General features: G+C 39.0%; 1 long non-coding RNA gene across 1 annotated transcript; it reads left to right on the top strand.

Annotated features, from left to right (window-relative positions):
* The first annotated feature begins 3,499 nt into the window (after positions 1-3,499).
* On the top strand, positions 3,500-22,383 carry LOC147574875 (uncharacterized). Its single transcript, XR_015243324.1, has 3 exons — positions 3,500-3,611; positions 5,375-5,496; positions 22,219-22,383. It is a non-coding gene; the product is annotated as an uncharacterized LOC147574875 (long non-coding RNA).
* The last annotated feature ends 645 nt before the right edge of the window (positions 22,384-23,028 follow it).

Genomic DNA, 23,028 nt, shown 5'->3' with positions numbered 1-23,028 from the left:
CACTAAAAATAATAATAATATAGTGGATGGCAAACATAGTAAATAAGAGATTGGGCTCCAGGGTGGGAATATTTGACTACTGGTTCCATCAGCACTTTAAGCCTGTGCCTTAAGCCTGTCACTTAACTTCTCAAAACCTCAACTTCCTCATCCACAAAGTGAGGAAAAAATAGATGAACCTAACTAGTAAGGTTCTCACAAGATTAAGTGAGATAATGCTTGTAAAGAGTTTAGCACCAACTAGTGTTCAATAAATGTAGTGATGATGATGATTACCATTTCAAGTAAGAATTACTAAATGCTATACAATATTATACTGTTTAAAACACACAGAGAAGAATTCACAAAAGGGGAGATCAATGTGGCACTAGGTTGAGTATGCATCTTAACCACAGGATGGATGTTTCTTAGAGAAGATAGGTTCTGAGTCCAACCTTAGAGAAAGGATAGGTCTAGATCTGCAAAAGTCACGTTCCATGGGCAAAGAAGAGCCAGGAGGATGTGATCCCTGAATATTCAGAAGACACAGGAATGAGTAAAACACAGAATTTTGAGTATGTGCTCCATGGGGAAGAAAAGGGGACATTTCAAAGTCTAGTGTGGAAATGGTGGACAATTTCAGAAAAACAAGCTACCTGGTGAGAAAAACCAGTGGAGCCAAAGCCATGGTGTGGTAGGTGAGCACGGGCTTTAGCACAGACAGACCCAGGTATGAAACCCTCAGACAAATTATCTAACATTTCCAAGACTCACTAGTCTCATCTTTGCTACAGGGATACTTTCATCTACCTTGCAGAGTTTCGAGGAAGGTTAAATGAGATACTGAAGTTAAAACAGTCATGTAAGTGTCTGACTCAATGTCAGCTTGTGTGAGCATCTAGCAATATTCTAAGATAAGCAAACACTAAAAGAGTTACACAAATTCACCTGGACAAACACTTAACCTTAGGTGAATTAGAAAAAGTTTATCTTCATTCAGGGTCCTAACTCTCATCACTGATTTCTGTTGGAATTTAGGTACTATAATAATTGCCAGGTATTATCATTATCATGGATTAGATAAAGCTATCATTATCTCAATTACTCCTCACACAATCCAGGAGACAAAAATCATTTTTATTTTTCCCATTTTACAGATTAAAAAAGAAAACAAAAAAACAGTTTAGAGAGATTAGTCACTTGTCCAAGCTCACAATCAATGACAGAACCAGGATTGAACCAGGGCAGCCTGGCCCCAAAGATTGTGAGCTTCTGATTGTGGCAGTTGACAGACTGCAGCAGACCCATCTGAGACCCTCGGACATGTTCCTCCTGAGCCAGACCTGCTATGACAGCATGGTCCTCACTAGCTGCATTCAAGAAAGAAAAATAGTTCTGCAGGGAAAAGTGAGCATAGTTAGGTATGTGGCTGGACAGAGAAGAGGCTCCTTCTCTGTAATTTAATTCTCATTTTAATGCATAGCAAACAAACCTTTCCATCTTCGTGCACTCCAAATCTGGCCTCTGCTACAGGGAGAAGTGCCTGTTGGAGCCACTGTCCTAAAATGGCAGACACTGAATGCCTTCAAAACACAGAATCCTTAAGAAATAGGTTCAGTTATGCCAAGTGACATTAATTGCATAGCCCAGCACTATCAATTGGAGTCTTGTCTGTAAAAAGAAAAGCTTGCCCCCACAGGCACTACTTAGAAAATATTTGCTCCTTTGCTGAGCCAAAATAACTGAAAATCAAATTCGAGAAAGTTCCAGAAAATCTGAAGAGGATTCAGTGAAGAGTGGAAAAAAAGATTAAAATATTAAACTACTGGTTCTCAATTCTGTTTTCTTCGCAATTGTCTCCATACATTCTCCTCAGGTCTCCCATAACTAATCTAACTTTCTTACCTCTAATCTCCCAAAGCAAGGGGTGGTAGAAGGAAAGAGGAGAAAGAGACAAAAGCAGGAGACAAGGGAGAGAAGGAGTGTCTTGGAAGGGAAAAGGGGAAGAAGGAGAATCATGGAAGTACTACACATTTCAGATCTTAGGTCAAAACCAGGGGTAGCTAAGATAACCAAGAAAGAGAGCATAAAATATATAAAGTTCCCAGGATTCCAGCAGAGGAGCATCCTTGTGTATTACAAAGCCAAGAGAATAATCAGGTTTCAAGTAGGCTAGAAACAAAGAAGCGAAAGAAATGTGGAGATGAAATCATCCATGCTGTTAATAGCTAACCACTCACCAAGAGACCTTGTCAGACCTCCCCAAGCCCACAGGGCATCTGGGCCTCAGGGCTCCCAGCAGTGTTTGCAATGGTGTCCTGTAAGGGGAAGGCAGACCTGGTATCTGATCACAGTGAAGTGTGTATTTATTTAGATGTTGGCCTGAGTATCTTTGGAACAGAGACTATACTCTATTCACATATGCAGACAGTTGGTATCTAATAAGGGTTTGCTGGAAAGTAGGGAAGAAAAGGAGGAGGAGGGGAAGGAAGAAAGAATGAAAGACAGAGACTTTCAGGAAACAGCTCCTCCTTATCTCAATCAGCATGAGTCAGATAGTAATTTGGGTCTCTTACCAGCCATCTCATCCTTCAAATCTAGTGTCTACTTGCCCTGACAGTTAGGAAAGAGAAAAAAAGCAAAGTGATTCATTATCGTATCTTTTCACTAGAAAATCTGAAAATTAACAGCAGCCAAAATTGCAAATAACTAAAACTCAAAGGCAGATATTATGAACTTAATAAACCATTGTCTCTAAAATAATTGTTCTGAACGAGCTTTTAAAAAATTGTATCCCTTTTACATCTCCATCTGTCTCATGCTAAAACACCCTCAACTTTTAGCATATTGCCTTTGAAAGCTTAACTAAAGATTCAGATGGATAACTAAAAAACAAAAAATGCAATAGTAACAATACCTTACATTCTAGCTATCAGCCTTCCTTCACCTTCAATCATCACAACGAGGCTCTGAGGTTGGTGGAACAAGGAGTATTGTCTCTAGCCACAGATGTGGAAGCAGATGGGAAAATCACAGCACACAGTAGACTGAGCAAGATGAAAACCCAGGACTCTTGAGTCTGAGCTTAGCTCTCATCCTGAAGCCAGGCTTACAGTAGGGATGTTCTAGGATGTTGTCTGGGTGTGTAGGTTGAGGCAGAGAGGGGAGCAAAATATTGCCCAACTTCTTACCTATCAGACATGCTCTTACCTATACTAATGTCTTCACCGTATGAGATAGACTTTTACTGTTCTCATGCAGCTGTAGTTTTCAAATTTCTTCTACCAGAAGGACCTTTTTATCAATATTTCATGCTGAAGCCCTCTAATACCAAACAGATAAAAGTGAAGATAAAAGGCACTGGTTGGAACAGCTGGGAGACTTGCAAGAGGTTTGGTGACAGGGGCCATTGGCCTGTTTCAACACCAAACACATGAAAAACACCAGGATACTACCAAACAAAGACTGAAGACCATGTCACAGAGCATGGAGTGAGGACAGCAAGGACTTCACAGTCCGACTGATTCCAATTACAAGTCCACCACATGCTCCCTGCATGCACTGAGGAGGTAATCAACCTTCCTGAGCCTCTGTTGCTTCATCTCTAGAAGAGTCCTCGTAATACCTGCCAGGTGAGTCTTTTGAGGATTAACTCAGGTACCCAAAGTGACTCACAGATCACAGTGCCCAGCACACAGCAGGTACTCAGGCAGTGTCCTTCTAGAAGTACCTTGCCAAATCTCCACATTTTTTCTGATAAAATAGATGTGTTCTGGTTCCCTTAGAGGGTATAAATTCCATTTGTTCTCTTAAATCCAGCTCGTGCCTTTAACACTCGAGGGCTTGTACTACTCCCACAAACATTTAGCATTTTCTATTCAGTTAGCACAGCACTGAGACTTTAAAAGCAGCTTGAAAACAAACTTGATTCCAAATATGATTTATAATGTCCCAAGCAACAGCTCATTTACCCAAGAAAGCTCCATCAATTATTGACAGATGTACCCTCGGAGGAGAAGTAGCATTAAGACAAGGAGACACAGGGAAAATCGTGCTTCAACCCCTTAAGCCAATTATCCAAGGTGATTCTGAGCATTAAATCCTTAGATATGCTTAATTTACTGTCCTTGCCTGTAAGCACAGAAAGAATTGTGAGAAGGGGAAAAAAAATGCTATGCAATTTAGAACTGCTTTTAAAAACAAAGAAAAAGAATAGCAAAGAGAGGAAAAATATATAGGAAGCACTATGTGGGTGTTGAACGCATGTGGGCTTACAGATTGAACATCCCCAGCCCTCGCACACCTTGCCCTCTCATTGCAGAACCAGTTACTCCCCACCTGCCTTTGTTCAGTAAAGAAATAATTGCACTTACCTGCCTCTGACCTAATAATTACAGCAGGGCCTGATTTTATTCTCAGCATGTTTATTGTGGTTGAATTTCCATGGTGTTCAGTGCAAAGGCCTTACTAAGGATGCTAGCATTATTTGCTTTAACATCAAGCTAGCGACAAGGCTATGTAAGGTTCTGTAAAAAGCCAAGAGGCCAGTGTGAACCCAGCCTGTGGAGGCTTGTAATCTGCATTTGACATGCCAATATTAGAAAACCTTGGCAAGACCATGAGGTTCACATGCAAGGGAAGAAAGGGAGTGCATGAGGCCAAGACATGTAAGGATGCTAATACATTTCTCCATAGTTTGCTCAAAAGGAGAAAAACAGGAGAGAGGTGGTTTTTTTTTTTTCTGAAATCTAAATTATAAGGCAAGCGGTGGCCAATTATGCCCACTTAGCTTTAATTTGCCTGTACTGAGGAGTGTGTGTGTGTGTGTGTGTGTGTGTGTGTGTGTGTAAGTGAACATGCACACATAAGTACAGTGTATATATGCTGTGGACAAGCATGGGTAGATGGAAGTAAAGAAATTTGAGGGCATGGAGAAGAGGTCTAACCTATATAAAAAGTCTTGCATGATGAATTGAACATTTCTATATTAAGAAAATAAATCCTGCCGTAGGAGACCTGAAAAATTACTACCCTGACTTTTAATGCAATCTGTGGTTTAAAGTACAGTTATAGAACATTCTAAAATTACCTGCTTACACCTCATGACTTGGCAGAATGATTACAGGCTAGATTATTTCATCTTTTTATACTTTTTTATTAAGAATTAAGAGATCCACTATATTGGGTTATTAAAAGCCTGATCTCTTTTAGCATATTTTTATCCCATTATTAAATAGTTCATATAAAATATAGTAAGCCTTGACTTTTGAAGCTTTAGCTTCTTAATTTCAGATTCACAATCAACCTGTGGGTGCTTGATATCATTCAAATGATTTCAAAGCTACTGCCTCATCTGATCGACACCTGGATTCCTAACCATGTCTTCTGATTCCAGTCTAGTATGCATCCCACCGAATCACAACCTCCTATCGTTGCCTTGTCATCAAGTCTTTGAGGGATTGTGGATCAGGGATGGAAGGAGCAAAGGAGTGACAGACTCATTGGTAATACAGAATGGTATGTCACTGGCTTGCTGTTAGAGGTATATGCTTTTATTCTTTTGGGACTCCCATTTCTCTAAACGTGAAACTGAAACAAGAGTATGGGATCTTTATTATTATTATTATTTTAGAGAGAGTGGGGGAGGTAGAATCTTGAGCAGACTCCTTGCTCAGTGAGGAGCCTGATACAGGGCTCGATCCCATGACCCTGGGATCATGACCTGGGCTGCAGTCTAGAGTCGGATGTTCAACCAACTGAGCCACCCAGGTGCCCCAAGAGTACAGGATTTTTAATCAACTCAGAAAAATGTTATCAAGGATATTAAGTATTCTGCACCTTTTTGAGATGACTAGTTATTTTAACAATGCTACAATTGCTTCACATCTTGTGTTAGAGGAGAGAAGCAGTCTAGGCTGGGGGGAGTCCTCTTTGGGGTCACTATCATCCTTGGGACACATTCTTAACATCCTCAAAATTTCATTCTTTAAGGGCTGAACATTTTTTACCCTTAAGAAGCATATTTGAAATAGCCAGAAGTTATTCAGAGCCAAGAGTGATAAATAAAAAGATCAAACTGGATAATATCAATAGTATCATCATATAAGATGTGACTATAAGGTAAAGTAACTTATCATCTTGAGTAACGTGTAAGCTGTTTTTGAACACAACTGCAAAAGAGAATTCCAAAGGGTTAAAATAGAAAGCAAATATCAAGAACATATTTCTTCCATTCACTAGATGAGAAAACTGATTTGGAAAATGAGCCCTCAGCCTGGACTATATGTGTACCCACATATACTTGTACATGCACCTGTGTGTGCCTGTACATACGTGTGCATGCATTCATACAAGCACATGCCACAAATGGGGATTGCGTTCATTCACATATCATTCTGTAAGAACTGTTACTTACTTAGTCTGTTCATGTGAGCACCTGAATCTCAAGTACAGCTGTCATGACCCCAGAGCAGACTTGTATCTTCATATTCCGGGAACAATATTACTGTTCCTGACTTAAAAAAAAAAAAAATAAGGAAATTATGTGTCATCTCTTACTTTTTAATTAGAACTATATACTTATCCAAACAGTGAAGCATGAAAATATAAATAAACTATGCATTAAATGCAAGGTTTTGGACCTTAACTTGCAAACAATACCTACTAGATACAAATAATATTTTTTGAAGTTTTTAGGAAATGGAATGAAGTAGGTAAAGCACCTTCTAGTTTGTGTATGAGAGTACTTCTTGCAAAGGTTTTCTTCTCTTGGAAACAACAGAAGCCAAAAATCATAATGATCACCATGCACGTAGGGAGTATGATTTAGCACAGAATTATATTATGAATTTTAAAAAATTGTGTGAACTATGAGTTCACAGCAAATTTGTTTCTCTGGAGACTGGGACAGCAATTCTGGAACCACTTTCTCTTTTACTAGGGGTTAAACAAAGTAAGTAAATATATTGTAGATAACAAGGACCAAGTTTCTCATGCTCAGGAAAGAAGTCACAAATAAGGAAAGAAGGAAGAACAATGACACCCTAGCAGCAATGAACACACCTACTGCTCAGATCTTAGTTTCTAAAAGCCATTCTCAAAAAAAAAAAAAAAAAAAAAAAAAAAGAACCAAAGGGTTTCTTGGAAGAAGTGGTTAATTCCAAGCCTGAGGCTAGGAAAATACAAGATGAGTCTGGAGCATCTTAAAATTCTAAAAAGTAAAGAAATGCTCAAAAAAAGGATGGGAGAGGAGCACCTAGCTGGCTCAGTCAGTAGAGCATGCGATTCTTGATCTCAGGGTCATGAGTTCAAGCCCCACATTGGGTGTAGAGATCACATACATTCATACATACATACATACATAAACTTAAAAAAAATAAGGATGGGAGGATGTGGAAAGGCCACAGGAGCCAACCTGAAAGAGCTTACGGTGACCAAAAGTAGAACAACGTGAGCAACAAAAACAAAAACAAAAAAAATGATAGCATCGTATTATATCTCATAGAATAAAGCAAGTTAATATACATGCATCTATACTGATATAACTAATTGAATAAATAAGTAAATGGAAAAAAGATAGCTCTCTCTTCAAATGAATTCTAATTAATAAATGTGAGGGCGTGGGAAATGAGGGAATAGAAAATCACTCTTAAAACACTACAACTTGTTGCAGGCAAGATCCACAGATGAATGCTAAAATGGTGGATGAAAGTTGGAGAAGAAACAAGTCATTTTCATAGTATAAAGTATCTCTGCCCAAGATATCGATTGATTACAAAGGGGAAAATAATAACACTTGAGACACCTGGCAGCTGCCACCTGAACCAAGTAACCAAAGTTCACACCACCAGTGATAACACATCTGGCTCTGAGAAGGGCTCATCACTGTGTTATTCTTCTTGGTAATGCATACCCTCAATCTAGTCAAGGGAAAAACACCAGATAAAACCAAATTGAGGGTTAAGTCTTCACAATAACAGCTGACCAGAACTTTTCAGAAGTATCAAGTTCATGAAAGACAGGGAAAGAGAAAAACAGTTGTAGAGTGGAGGAAACTAAGCAGACATGACAACCAAATGCAGTGAGACCTGAGACAGAATCCTAGAACAGAAAAAGGACATTAGTGGAGAACCTGCTAATATCAAAATAAAATTTGTACTTGGGTTAATATTATTGTGCGAAGGTTACATTCTCCATTTTGACCATCGTACTGTGATAATAAGACTAACTGTAGAGGAAGCTGGGTGAAAAGTACATAAGAAATATCAGTACTATTTTTACAACTTTTCTGAAGCATAAAATTAAAAATTAAAAATAACTTTAAACTGATAAAATAATCTAATCAGAAGAATATTATGATTTATTAAACTATACATCTATGTCCTATGAAATAGTGAGTTCATTATCATTAGAGCTCTCTGAGCCTTAGGGAAAATAATCCAAAAATGTATCATCTTCCTGCTTCTGATACAACAGCCATGAGGGAGAATGACCAGAGAAAGATGGTTTTGACCTGATAAATAGGAGCACCCTTTTTTAGGGTCCCTGGTCCCTGGTTATATTCTGGGGCTAATGTGTTTGGCAGTTAGGTGACATCTGAGAACCTACTGTGTTATTCCTACTCTCCGTAGGTGGGAAAAATTGAGTCCTGATTCATGTTTATAAGAAATGATGGGCTGTTGACAATAAAAATAGCACTTTTTAAGAGCTTACTACATGCTAGAACATTCCAAACTCTTTACATATCTGATTCATCTCTCACAATAGCCCTATCAAGTAAATATTATTATCCCCTTTCTACAGATAGGCAAGGGTATAGAGAGGGGAAATCAGATAAAGAAAAGGTATGTTTCTGGGAAAACCATGGAGAAAACCATGGCCCATCTCTTCTTTTCTGGTCATCTATTTACCAATCCTGCACTGGCTGGTGTTTTACCTGCCTAACTGAGATATACCCTATTTTAACTAATTGCCCAGACTGAAGTCTTTTCACACTAAAAACAGATCAAGTAGATCTATATGAAAGAGCCATACATGGGGAGACATTTCCTCTGGCTGGACCCTGAGTCCCAGAGCCCACACCACCTTCCTCCTTCACCAAAAGTATGAGCATACTTTCTCTAGCCCCAGGACTCTAGTCAGCTTATGGCAGAAAACATGTTAAGAAATAATACCTCCTCTAGGCATGAAAAAGTCCTCTCTCTCTTGCTGGACTAGTCACTCAGACTGAGATTTCACCCTTGGAAATGAGTAATTACTTGTTGTCCAGCTGTATATTCATTTCCTGAGAAAATGGAAGTTGGCACATATTTTCCCTGTTTCTCTGTGCTTCTTCCGGTTATGATAGTAACTATGCTTCACATTATTTGTATAGTGCTCTTGGTTTATAAACTTCACTCACCAACTGTACCTGGTCTTCAAAATCAACCTTAGAGATTAGTTCATATATCATCAACAAATATTTATTAAGAGCTTGCTATGTGTCAGGCCCTAGGAATGAAACAGTCACCAGAAACAATGTCATCTTTGCCCACTCTCCTGGAGTTGACATTACAGTGAGGAATTCAAGCAAAAAAAAAACAAAACAAACAAAAAAAACCTAAACATATACTTAAAAGAAGTATAAACTATGGAGTTATCTAAAAAAAAAAAAAAAAGAATACTATAAAAAAATACCCAGGCATAACATGGAGAGACCTACGTCAGAGAGATTAGTCAAGGCATCTCTGAGAAGGTGATGTTTGATGAGAAGCAGGCAGCCCTGCAAAGTTTGGCAGGGGAGGGGGGTGCCTCTCATTCAGAGGAATCAGCATGTGCAAGGGAGGGCTGGGAAAGGTGAGAAAACAGTTTGGCACATTCTGTAAACTACCAGAAGGTAAATTCCTCTGGAAAACTGGGAACAAGAGGGATAGAGGCCTGAAATGAAGTCCCAGAGGAAAGCAAAGAGTATGTGGCATCTAGGGCTGGTGCTTAGAGGCTTTTTCTAATGGTTTTCTTCCAAACACAATGGAAAGAGCTGGCAATACTATGGTTATTTTACAGGTGAGTAAAACTAAGCTCAGAGAAATTACGTGTCTTGTCTGAATTCTTAGCATGCATATGGCTCCATCCCAGGACTTTCCATTCCTTTCTTCTCTCCAGAGAAGCATGTCCACTGCATGCTACATGCACATTACTACTGGCTAGATAAGGTATAGTTTTAATCTCATTTAGATTAAGTCTGGAAGTGGGAAATGGCCTTGTGAACAAATGCAATAAAATATTACAGTCTCTATGTCCAGAAGTCTCCACAAAATATAGAGGAGACTTGAAGAGGGAAGAAATCAGTTCTATGTGGGTTAGGCAGAGAGAGACAGAGAGTTGGCATTGAGCTCAGCCTAGAAGATGAATATTTATAAGGAAAATGGGGGGTGGGGGATCATCAAAGCAGGTTGAGCAAAGATACAGAGAATTAAACAGCCTGGTAGATGCTGGAAATAGCAAGTTACTTCTGGCATGGAGTGAGGGGGGGCACTCAATAGTAGGACTGAAAAAATAGAAATGGCCAAAGACCAGATCCCTGGCGTGGCAAAGAAAGAAGTTCTAACTTCATTCTCTAAGCAATGGAAGCCAGTGCATTTTCAAGTAAGGGAGCAACCTGATGGAATTTGTTTCAGATAGATCATATCAACAGAACTGTAGAGATGAATGGGGGGTGGAGGCAACAATGGAAAAAGGGATTTTAGAAGGCTTGCAAGGTCTAGGGCAAGAGGAAATGGAGGTAAGACCACAAGTGTGCGCAGAAGAGAAGATCAAACAGAAAGAAAAGAGGAGGAAGGTGCAAAACTTAGACATGAGTGTTTGGAGTGAGGGGACTTAGGGTGAACTCTGGGTTTTTATGACTTTTGAGTCTAAATTCAGTACTTTTGAGATGGTGAGCTTCCATTCCTTCTATTTAAAAAAAAAGTATTTTATTTGTTGCAAACAGTTTAACATGTCTTCTCTTCCAGCTAAGACAAACTCACCTAAGATTATTCGTATTTTAAGTTATTTTTAAAAGAAAATATGCTTTTTTTTCCTGACAAACTATTGTTTGGAAGACAATGAAACTTTTTACCTAAAGTGATCAGCATAATGTCCTCTACTGAGATAAAGAACGTGTTTCCAAATTGCCTCTGGCAGGACAGATATCTATCTAAGCAGAAAATGAAGGTAGGTTGTAACGGAGTGTTTTTCTGCAGTTTAAGTTTCTAGCAAAGGAAAAATATTAGTACTCTATTTAAGAAGATAGCTCTCTCTCTGAGATCCTCAGATTCTCCTTATGTTCAGACCTGTCTTGACATGCCCTGCTACCATCAGAAACACAGCATATGGAATTTGTCCATTTCTTCCAGGTTGTCCAATTTGTTGGCATATAATTTTTCATAGTATTCCCTGATAATTGTTTGTATCTCTGAGGGATTGGTTGTAATAATTCCATTTTCATTCATGATTTTATCTATTTGGGTCATCTCCCTTTTCTTTTTGAGAAGCCTGGCTAGAGGTTTGTCAATTTTGTTTATTTTTTCAAAAAACCAACTCTTGGTTTCATTGACCTGCTCTACAGTTTTTTTAGATTCTATATTGTTTATTTCTGCTCTGATCTTTATTATTTCTCTTCTTCTGCTGGGTTTAGGCTGCCTTTGCTGTTCTGCTTCTATTTCCTTTAGGTGTGCTGTTAGATTTTGTATTTGGGATTTTTCTTGTTTCTTGAGATAGGCCTGGATTGCAATGTATTTTCCTCTCAGGACTGCCTTTGCTGCGTCCCAAAGCGTTTGGATTGTTGTATTTTCATTTTCGTTTGTTTCCATGTATTTTTTAATTTCTTCTCTAATTGCCTGGTTGACCCACTCATTCGTTAGTAGGGTGTTCTTTAACCTCCATGCTTTTGGAGGTTTTCCAGACTTTTTTCTGTGGTTGATTTCAAGCTTCATAGCATTGTGGTCTGAAAGTATGCATGGTATAATTTCAATTCTTGTAAACTTACAAATGGTGCTGGGAGAACTGGACAGCAACATGAAGAAGGTTGAAACTAGACCACTTTCTCACACCATTCACAAAAATAAACTCAAAATGGATAAAGGACCTGAATGTGAGACAGGAAACCATCAAAACCTTAGAGGAGAAAGCAGGAAAAGACCTCTCTGACCTCAGCCGTAGCAATCTCTTACTCGACACATCCCCAAAGGCAAGGGAATTAAAAGCAAAAGTGAATTACTGGGACCTTATGAAGAGAAAAATCTTCTGCACAGCAAAGGAAACAACCAACAAAACTAAAAGGCAACCAACGGAATGGGAAAAGATATTTGCAAATGACATATCGGACAAAGGGCTAGTATCCAAAATCTATAAAGAGCTCACCAAACTCCACACCCGAAAAACAAATAACCCAGTGAAGAAATGGGCAGAAAACATGAATAGACACTTCTCTAAAGAAGACATCCGGATGGCCAACAGGCACATGAAAAGATGTTCAGCGTTGCTCCTTATCAGGGAAATACAAATCAAAACCACACTCAGATATCACCTCACGCCAGTCAGAGTGGCCAAAATGAACAAATCAGGAGACTATAGATGCTGGAGAGGATGTGGAGAACGGGAACCCTCTTGCACTGTTGGTGGGAATGCAAATTGGTGCAGCCGCTCTGGAAAGCAGTGTGGAGGTTCCTCAGAAAATTAAAAATAGACCTACCCTATGACCCAGCAATAGCACTGCCAGGAATTTATCCAAGGGATACAGGAGTACTAATGCATAGGGGCACTTGTACCCCAATGTTCATAGCAGCACTCTCAACAATAGCCAAATTATGGAAAGAGCCTAAATGTCCATCAACTGATGAATGGATAAAGAATTTATATTCACAATGGAATACTATTGGCAATGAGAAAAAATGAAATATGGCCTTTTGTAGCAACGTGGATGGAACTGGAGAGTGTGATGCTAAGTGAAATAAGCCATACAGAGAAAGACAGATACCATATGGTTTCACTCTTATGTGGATCCTGAGAAACTTAACAGGAACCCATGGGGGAGGGGAAGGAAAAAAAAAAAAAAAAGAGGTTAGAGTGGGAGAGAGCCAAAGCATAAGAGACTGTTAAAAACTAAGAACAAACTGAGGGTTGATGGGGGGTGGGAGGGAGGAGAGGGTGGGTGATGGGTATTGAGGAGGACACCTTTTGGGATGAGCACTGGGTGTTGTATGGAAACCAATTTGACAATAAATTTCATATATATATAAAAAAAAAGAAACACAGCATATGGAAGTTCAATTTCTATTCTCAGATGCTCAAGAAATAACTTCAGATTCAAGTCTGAGATTTGACTTGAAAGACAGGATATTAGCACATCATTGATAGTGCCTGAAAACCAAAACATTTTAAAATTATATTTAAAGACTTCTCAAAATGATTTGGCTCTAGGGGACAACTGTCAGTGACATTTCTACATTACTTGTTCCAAGAGCCTATATAGGATAGCTTCCATATACATCTAGCCCTCATCTCATTTTCCTTCCCCATGCTCCCTCTCTCTTGCCCATTTCATTATTCTGATTGTTTTAGAGACATACAGAAAACCTTTAACCATACTTGGGGTAGAAGTGATCTGAGATTCTTATTCACTTAATGTTTTACATAGAATGTGCTATGTGTGGAGAACTATCAAAGAAAAGGTGTTGACCATGGACTGTCTTGGTAAAATCACCACCATTAATGGTATTTGGTAGAACTGTGCCACATACTTTACAGATTAAAGAGATAAGTCACTATTGTCATGGCAAAAAGGCTAAAGAGGCTAGGTAACTCAATAAATATCACACACCAGTAAGTGATGGAATTGGGATTCACACACAGCTCTGTGACTCCAAAGCTGAGGAAATGGGTAGCCATTTCTAATTCTAGTGAACCTCCCAACACTCCCAACACTCCCAACACAATTTGGGGGGAAATTTTACAAATGCCATTTAAGTCTTTTTTTTTTCACAAGCACAAATGTGGAAAAATAATTTTGATTTATATGCATGTATCCTTAATTGGCTGTCTTGCTTATTTATTTCAGGATGCAAAGGCACATTCACTCATTAAACCTCCAGGTGTTTCCACAAATTGGCAAAGGAAATAGAAATAATGGACATCACACGCTTCTTGCAATAGCCAGCAATTAATGGAAAGGGCTCTCACAGCCATAGTTAACTCAGCGATAAACTCATATCCTTCCCATCTAACTCCAGGAACAAATTTCTGAGTAAACAAATGAGTTAATTTGCTCTCTGAGCTAATGTGGACCAAGGAGAGGCAATTCTCTATTGAGCAAGTAGTGCTGGAGTTTGTTAATGACAACCTTAAAGTAGCCTAACATTACAGTCTCATACGATAAATCTCAGTCTACTAAATCTAAATTTCAGACTACTAAAAATCAATTGCTTGGAGGGAAAAGACTGTCAGCAGAAAGTATGAAGGTGGGAAGGAGATAGTGTATTTTTAAAACATACTGATATAATTCAGTCATCTTCCAGAGAAATAGGTTACTTGGATCAGATGAGTAACTTCCCCAGCCATGTTCCCTACCTTTGTAGACTCATTTTGTGTATATCATAGAAGGTATAGGTTATTACAGGATATTATAGGGATCTTATATTTATTATCAAAGTTACAGGATGCTAAAAGATGTCATAATATGTTAGAGGATGCTATAGGAGTCATTGGATGGGCCAGGAGTTAGGAGAATTTAAATGGTGAGGAATAGAAGCCCAGGGAAGTAGACAGAATCTGACCAGTGGAAATACCTGAACTACATCTTAGGATATCTCAAGAATGAACATTATTTGTTTCCTGTTGAGGCTCTAACAAATCATCACAAACTTAGTGGCTTAAAACAATACTACTGTATTATCTCACAGTCTCTAAAGGTCAAAAGTCTATTTGGGTTGGGCTGGGTCCTCTCCTTAGGGTCTCACAATACCAAAATCAAAGTTTTGATAGGGCTGCATTCCTTGCTCAAGGTGCTGGGGAAGAATCTGCTCCCAAGCTCATTTAGATTGTTGACCAAATTCAGTTCCTTGCAGTGGTAGGACTGAGGCTCCCACTTTGCTGGATAAGTCTGGGACATGTGGGGAGATGGTTATTGCTCCTAACAGCTGCCCATACTCTTTCTCATGCTCTGTTTGGTACCTCCAGATTGGATAACCTCCCTGTGTTAATAATTTTTTTTTTAAATGTTTATTTATTTTTGAGACAGAGAATGGGGGAGGGGCAAAGAGAGAGGGAGATGCAGAATCCGAAGCAGGCTCCAGGCTCTGAGCTGTTGGCACAGAGCCCAACATGGGGCTCAAACTCAGGAACCATGAGATCATGACCTGAGCCGAATTTGGACACCCAACTGACAGAGCCACCTAGGCACCCCTAACCTCCCTATGTCAAAGTCTTTACTGCAATTATATCTCCAAAGTCCCTTTTGCCATGTAACATAACCACAGCATGCCATCAGGAGGCAAAGTTCATGGGAATCAAAATTCTGCCTACCATCAGCATGATTTTTTCCTAGGAGACCTGGCTCACAAATACTCTATAACAGAATGGGGGATGGGTTAAATGGTGATGAGTATTTAGGAGGGCACTTGTTGCAAAGAGCACTGGGTATTGTACGTAAGTGATGAATCACAAAATTCTACACCTGAAACCAGTATTACACTATATGTTAATTAACTAGAATTTAAATAAAATTTTGAGGAAAAAAAAAAAAGAATGTGGATGCCAAAACCACCAGGCTGTCTTTGAAATTTTATGAGTGTGAGGAGAACCCTATGCAGAAGTGCCTCTTTCTTCAGAAAGCAACCAAATCCACTTGGTTCACACCAAACTGTTTTGAGCTATGAAAGACAGAGTACTTAAAAGTAGCGTACAAGTTAGCAGAAAACACATCGGTCTTATTTTTAAGGCAATGCTAGCAGAAAACCTAGATTGGTAGGTTTAGTAATAACAAAAGCTATGATTTGTGCCAGATATTACATAGCCTCTAATACAATGTGAATATTCCCTTTCTATCGGTTCTTTGATAGAATGGGACACAACCATTCCTCTGGACAATGGAGAAATAGATTTCAATGCCATCAGTACTATAATGAAACATGTAGTACCAACACAATAATCCCAACCAATCTTCCCTGTGCCCCTGAAAGTTTTCCACATAGGACTATGTAAACTAAACTTATATAAGTGCAAAACGTGGAATGAGATTGTGCATGGCATGGTTCATTGCTGCCACAGAATTGCAGTGCAGTGTAATCACAAACTGTTGTCACAAATCTCAAATCTGCTTTGACATCACAGTTGGCAAATTAGAGTCCATCAGCAGACACAGCTCACTGGTCTCTGCTCATTCATTTTCTTATGCAATAAAATCATTTCCCAGCAAGAATACAATTGCATGAGAGTCACTTCACAGTGAGAACTATCCAGAACAGTAGTTAAACTCCAGGGGGTTATATAAATACAAATAAAGTCAGAATTTTAAAAATTATTTGAGTTAATATTTAAAGAACCAGGGTACTTAACATCCCTGGACAATCAAAATGGTAACTTGGTTAAGTATAGAAGTTCTTTATTACTTAGGGGATTTAACATTGATCTGAAAGGCAGTGATTTGCATTTAAAAATTTTTTTAAGTTTATTTATTTATTTATTTATTTATTATGAGAGAGAGAGTGAGCACAAGTCAGATAGGGTCAGAAAGAGAGGGAGAGAGAATTCTAAGTAGGCTCTGTGTTATCAGCACAGAGTCTGATGTGGGGCTCGAACTCACAAACCGTGAGATCATGACCTGAGCCAAGATCGAGAGTCAGACACTTAACCAACTGAGTCACCTAGGTGCCCCAGAAAGGCAATGATTTCTATTTTAGGTTGAGATCAATCCTAATGACAATGATTCAACTCATCAACAAATGGAAATAAATCCAGAGCAAACTGAATTGAAGCCAGTTGCAACTAACAGAGTTGAAGTGGTGTGGCCCATGTTTTGTTTTGAAGTTACCACTTAATTTTGGTACAGATACCACCTCCAGTACAATCTCCCACCCTTCTTTTAACTATTAGAGACTAGAAAATGGTAGCCATAATAACCCATTCTGTATCTTTTCATGCTTTCTATTCTTTCCATGTAATTGACAACTGCTCTTTGGAGGCTAATACTCCCTGAACTTTAGAATGAACTTTGAATGCTTGTATTTTTATTAATATCCTTCAGAACATTTCCCTGTGCTACACTCTTCCTTTAAAAAGAAATAATTAATTAGATGATTTAGGATATAAAATATTTATGCAGCTTTCATTCTGACTAAAATTAGGAAAAATTAGGGTTTTTGTAATTTTTAGCATGTTACACGACAGATATAAATACAAGAAAGCATATTTACTTATAAACATAGATTTAAAAATTTTTTTTTCAACGTTTATTTATTTTTGGGACAGAGAGAGACAGAGCATGAACGGGGGAGGGGCAGAGAAAGAGGAAGACACAGAATCGGAAACAGGCTCCAGGCTCTGAGCCATCAGCCCAGAGCCTGACGCGGGGCTCGAACTCACGGACCGCGAGATCGTGACCTGGCTGAAGTCGGACGCTTAACCGACTGCGCCACCCAGGCGCCCCAAACATAGATTTAAATAGTAGATAAAGCATATTATTTTGTATCAGAAAACAAAAGAAGAGTTTTAATCACTCCAACTTTAAGTCACTTTACTATCTTAGTAAAAAACAAATTCTGTAAGAATACAATCAACTTTCACATAAAATCTGGAAGATTCCATAAAAATGGAAGATATCTAATGAAAAACTGTGTGACCTTTAACACAGTTTAACCCAACAATAAAATCTTATTTTCATTCTCTGTTCTACATATTACTTCATGTATTATCAGCCTCAGAAAATTTTCAATGACAATAATTTCATTGAAAGTGTCCTAATATAACCTATATTCAAATTCACTGAATGTCATGTATCACTTGTATAGCCTCTTTCTTGACATTATTTTCAAAATATTGTTTGCATCCAATCCTTCTTTTCTGCACACACTCAAATTCATACTATGGCTGTTACAGAAATTGCTAATTTACATATAGATTAAAAATTACCTTGAAACCCATTTACACCCTGATGAGTTAAAGACAAAGTAACTCAAAGATGATAGCTGGCTTCCATTAAATTCACGTATTATGAAACATTACACTAGTACAAATACAGGTTTCAGCTCCACGGCTTGGATCCTAAACTGTCGGAGACGAAGAGGGCAGCTCAGCAGACACAGCCAAATTCAGATATTTTCTTTATTATTATTGCACTTCGTGAGACACTACCCCTTAAATTGACTCACTTCTTTGCTTATTCTTTATGTTTCATCCAATGCTCATTAATAGTAGTCATTTTTTTTTAATTTTTTTTTGAACGTTTATTTATTTTTGGGACAGAGAGAGACAGAGCATGAACGGGGGAGGGGCAGAGAGAGAGGGAGACACAGAATCGGAAACAGGCTCCAGGCTCTGAGCCATCAGCCCAGAGCCCGACGCGGGGCTCGAACTCACGGACCGCGAGATCGTGACCTGGCTGAAGTCGGACGCTTAACCGACTGCGCCACCCAGGCGCCCCAATAGTAGTCATTTTAAGTCAAGTCAGTTAGCAGGCATTGGCAATCTAACCAATTTTAATTAGACTTAAGGAAAGAACGTTCTTTGAAAATGCCTGAGAAGTTTGAAGTCTGACTGCCTAGTGTGATAGCTCTGATCTCCTGGCCTGCCTGCCTGTCCATCTGCTGGACTTCAGCATTACATGATTGCTGCCTAATAGGACAGGTTTTCTAGCACTTCCAGTAAGTACAAGTCCACTCACAGTGGACATCTCATTCAATGTGCCTGCTTTGCCCAAGTCTCCCTTAAGCTGCCTCACTCGTGGTCCCTATTTAAAGGGGAAGAGCTTGATGGCCAAAGAACACTGTGACACTAGTACTGCACAAAAAATGGACAGCTTTCTCTAGGCCTGTAAATCTACTGGCCTGTTACCAGTTAGATTCTACCTCTCTGGAGAATTTAAACTCCTATTCATACAGATTGTGGTCAAGAAAAGCTGAAAGGTCACGGAGGGATGAGATCAGAGTAGGTGTCAAGGAAAGCCATGTTAGTAAGAAGCAGAGGCTATGAATCAGCAGGTTAAACTATCCAGGAAAGAAGAGAATGAAGGAGACTTGCAGGGAATGACAGAGTGGAAAGAACATACTGTACTGCAAAGACAGGACAAAGGAGAAATAAAAACAGCGTGAGATCCAGAGAGGCAAAATCAGAGACAGAGAACTCCTGAGTTCCCACTGGCTTTCTATCTCCTGGTCCAGTTCCCATGAAGCTTGGCCATATTTCTTACCTCAATTTAGTGATGTAGCCTTCTATCATCTCCATGTACCTCTTTTTAACTTGAACTGATTTGAATAACTGTTCTTTTTGAGACAACAAACTGATTAAAACACCACATTTAAAGGATGTTTTTTCAAGATACGGTGGCAGATCAACTAGCTTATATCTGGATTTAAGAGAAGCAAAGAAAACAAAAATGTGTTTGGTAGAAAAGGGAACAATTTCTGAGCATCCTGATATGAAAGGATTCTCTGACCTAACACCCAACATACTGCACTATTAAGAAACAAACACCCATGTCTGCTTTCTCTTCATGAGAAAGTACTACATACCTAAACATTTTTACCTCTGAACGTTTTTAAAGAACTCAGAATAAGTGACATGTTTGTCTTTTAAAAGTTGGAAAGTCTTGAAGATGGTTGGTTTCGAAGCTTGTTCTGTGCTCAGCATTTATATTTTGGTGTTTATTCAAGAAATTTTAAGCCTCCTTCCTCTCTGTCCATCTGACTCCTTTAGCCTAACTGTGTCTTTCCACCCAATTCATATGCTGATGATCCTGACTCTTAATTGTCCTTCTGTCTCCAGTTCTTTTTTTGCTAAATGTTACCAGAGAGAGTATTTCCTCTTATCCCTTTATAAACTGAGACAAGTTTCCAGTTTCCAGAAATATAGGCAACACTACAAAAGAAACGGCAGTGAATCTGGACTACTGCCAGAGTCTAACAATTTAAAAATCAACCAGATAAAAAGAAAATGAGACAATGGCTCCTTTCTACCAAAAGAACTTTGATCAAATGGTTGTTTTACAAATGGGGAGGTATTTATTTGAGGCAAAAATAGAACAAATCACCAAACAAACAAGCACTTTAAAACAAATACAACAAAGAAATTTTAAAAGAAAAATCTTTAACCAGCAATTCCACTTCTACACGTTTATCCCAAAGAAATAAAAACGCAGGCCCATACAAAGACTCGTACAAGAATCTTCATGAAAGCGTTATTCATAATAGCTCCAAAATGGAAACAGTGCCAAAGTCCATCAGTAACAGAATACAAAAACAAATTGTGGATATCGACACAATGGATAATACTCAGAAGTAGAAATGAATGAAGTAATGATTTATGCAACAACAGATGAATACCAATAATATTACGGTGAAAGAAAGAAATTAGACACAAAAGCATATATACTGTATGATTCAACTTATATGAAATTCTCCAGAAAGCAAAACTAAGCTATAGTAACAGAAAGCAGACCAGTGTTTGAGACCAGAGATGGTGGTGGTAGGGGGGTGTAGACTACAAAGAAGCATGAGGTAGCTCCTTGGGAAAATGGGAAGGTCTTGATGATGGTGGTGGTCACACACTCATATACATTTGCAAAAGATCACTGAACTGAACACTTTTTATTCATTCATTTATTTTTATTTTGAGAGAGGGGGGAGCAGGGGAGGGGCAAAGAGAGAGGGTGAGAGAGACACCCAGGCAGGCTCTGCACTCTCAGCGTGGAGCCTGAGGCAGGGCTCCGTCTTGTGAGCCGCGAGATCATGATCTGAGCCGAAATCAAGAGTTGAATGTTCAACCGACTGAGCCACCGGGGTGCCCCTGAACTGAACACTTTTTAAATGAGTGCATTTTACTGCATATTAATTAGACAGCAATAACGCTGATTTTAAAACAAAAACTTTACCATAAAGCTGGACCCCATCCCCAACCTTTACCGAAACATAAGTGACCTTATGTGAAGCCATTATATATATAAATGCTCAAACTATTTTTTATTTAACATACTTCAACAGAGATTCTTCATGCAGCTACCTAAATTCACTTAGTCACCATTTAATGGAATCTAGTTATTCAATATGTTCTTATGGCATAGCTGTAGCAGGAAAACATTTACTATTTTCATCTTTATAAAAGAAAAGGTTTGGGGCACCTGGGTGGCTCAGTCGGTTGAGCGTCCGACTTCGGCTCAGGTCATGATCTCACAGTTAGAGTTCGAGCCCCACATCGGGCTCTGTGCTGACAGCTTGGAGCCTGGAGCCTACTTCGGATTCTGTGTCTCCCCCTCTCTCTACCCCTCCCCTGCTCACGCTCTGTGTCTCTCTGTCTCTCAATAATAAATAAATGTTAAAAAAAAATTTTAAAAGGTTGATCATTCTTAATTATACAGTTTTTGAGTAAGAGTGATAAAAGTCTGAGAGACTTTGAGGAGACAGAATAAAAGGTACAACTTCCATTTTTCTCCCCTAACTGAAACTACTAAGCATTTTGTATGTGTACATATAATTTAGAATATATTTTTTTGGTTATGACTGGGCCTCCCTTGGTGCTTAGTGTAGTTATCCCTACTTTGAAAGCCAAAGAGTCATTTTTTAAAAGTAAAGAATGTCCTGGGGGCCATATTAGCCCATTCTCTCTATCAGACATAAATCACTGATATACATAACAGTAGAAGCAAAGCCATAATCCACCACGGGAATCTTTTCTTGGCCTCTAGGAAACCTTCAAGAAAACTGTAATGGTTCAATGACTATAATAAATTGGTATGGTTATCACTTAAGGGTAACAGGCATCTATAGATGCCCAACCACACCCCTCCATGCCACCTAATCCATTAGTGAAGCCACCAAAACAAAAATGATTCAAGGTGTCTCTAGTGAAAAAGGCTGGGGTGGGGGGCAGGGAGGAGGAAGATGTGTATCAAATAAGTTGCATTCTTCCAAAGTCAAAACTTGGAGACTTACAAATTTTCTGCTCTTCTTATGATCTCTCATAGCACAAGGATTTTTTTTTCTATATTTTGAATATATTATTTGTCATTACTTCCAGGTAATTCATTGTCTCAATTGATCTATAATGTTAATCAAATGCTTCAGGACAGAGCTTAATTATTGAATTTTGGTGACTGGTGTAAAGAGCTCCTGTGTGCCACCTGCAGCCATGACACTAGAGGCTTCTGATTGGCTGAAGTCACCCGGGACTAGTGGTTAAAATGTCAGTCACTGATGCACCTCCTCAAGGATCCAGGTGTGGTAAATCCTCTTGCAGTGAAATAACATCACCCACACTTTATACAGTACCTGACAATTTTTAATTGTCCTAAGTGAATGTCTAACAATGTCTAGTACAATGACATCTCCTAAAATAGATAAAAAAGAAATACCTGTGTTCATAGAATATGAGGCCCAAATATCTCCAGCTTTAATAGGCCTAGCTGGTATAATTAGAAGAACTTAACCTTCCCCTCGGGCTGTCCCATTATTATCTTTAAGAGTCTCCTAGGAAGTCCTTCAAATATTCTCCAAATAGGGACAGTCCCCACTCAGAGCTCAGACTCTCCTCCTGGTCTTGATCCAGTCCGATTACCCATATCACCTTTCCACAGTCAGCTAAGAAAATCTCAGTACCTACGTTAGCCATCCTAAGAACAGCACTGCTCGCACAAAGGATGTCTCTGGGCACTCCCAGAGTTTCCAATTAAAGGCAGCCAGAATGCAGAGGACAAGGCATGCTTTGTCACTGAGCTCTGTGGGGCTCACTGCGCTAAGAATCTCACAACGTGAGCTCCTGACATTACCTCCTTCCTTCATGGTGTTCCAAAACCAGTTTAAGGAACCTGGCCCTGGAAAGGTGCCATCC

This window comes from Puma concolor, chromosome D4, assembly GCF_028749965.1.
Source record: "Puma concolor isolate L17-30 chromosome D4, mPumCon1.1.hap2, whole genome shotgun sequence".
NCBI lineage: Eukaryota > Metazoa > Chordata > Mammalia > Carnivora > Felidae > Puma > Puma concolor.
The sequence above is the reverse complement of the archived record's forward strand: the minus strand, read 5'-3'. Positions and strand labels throughout refer to the sequence as shown.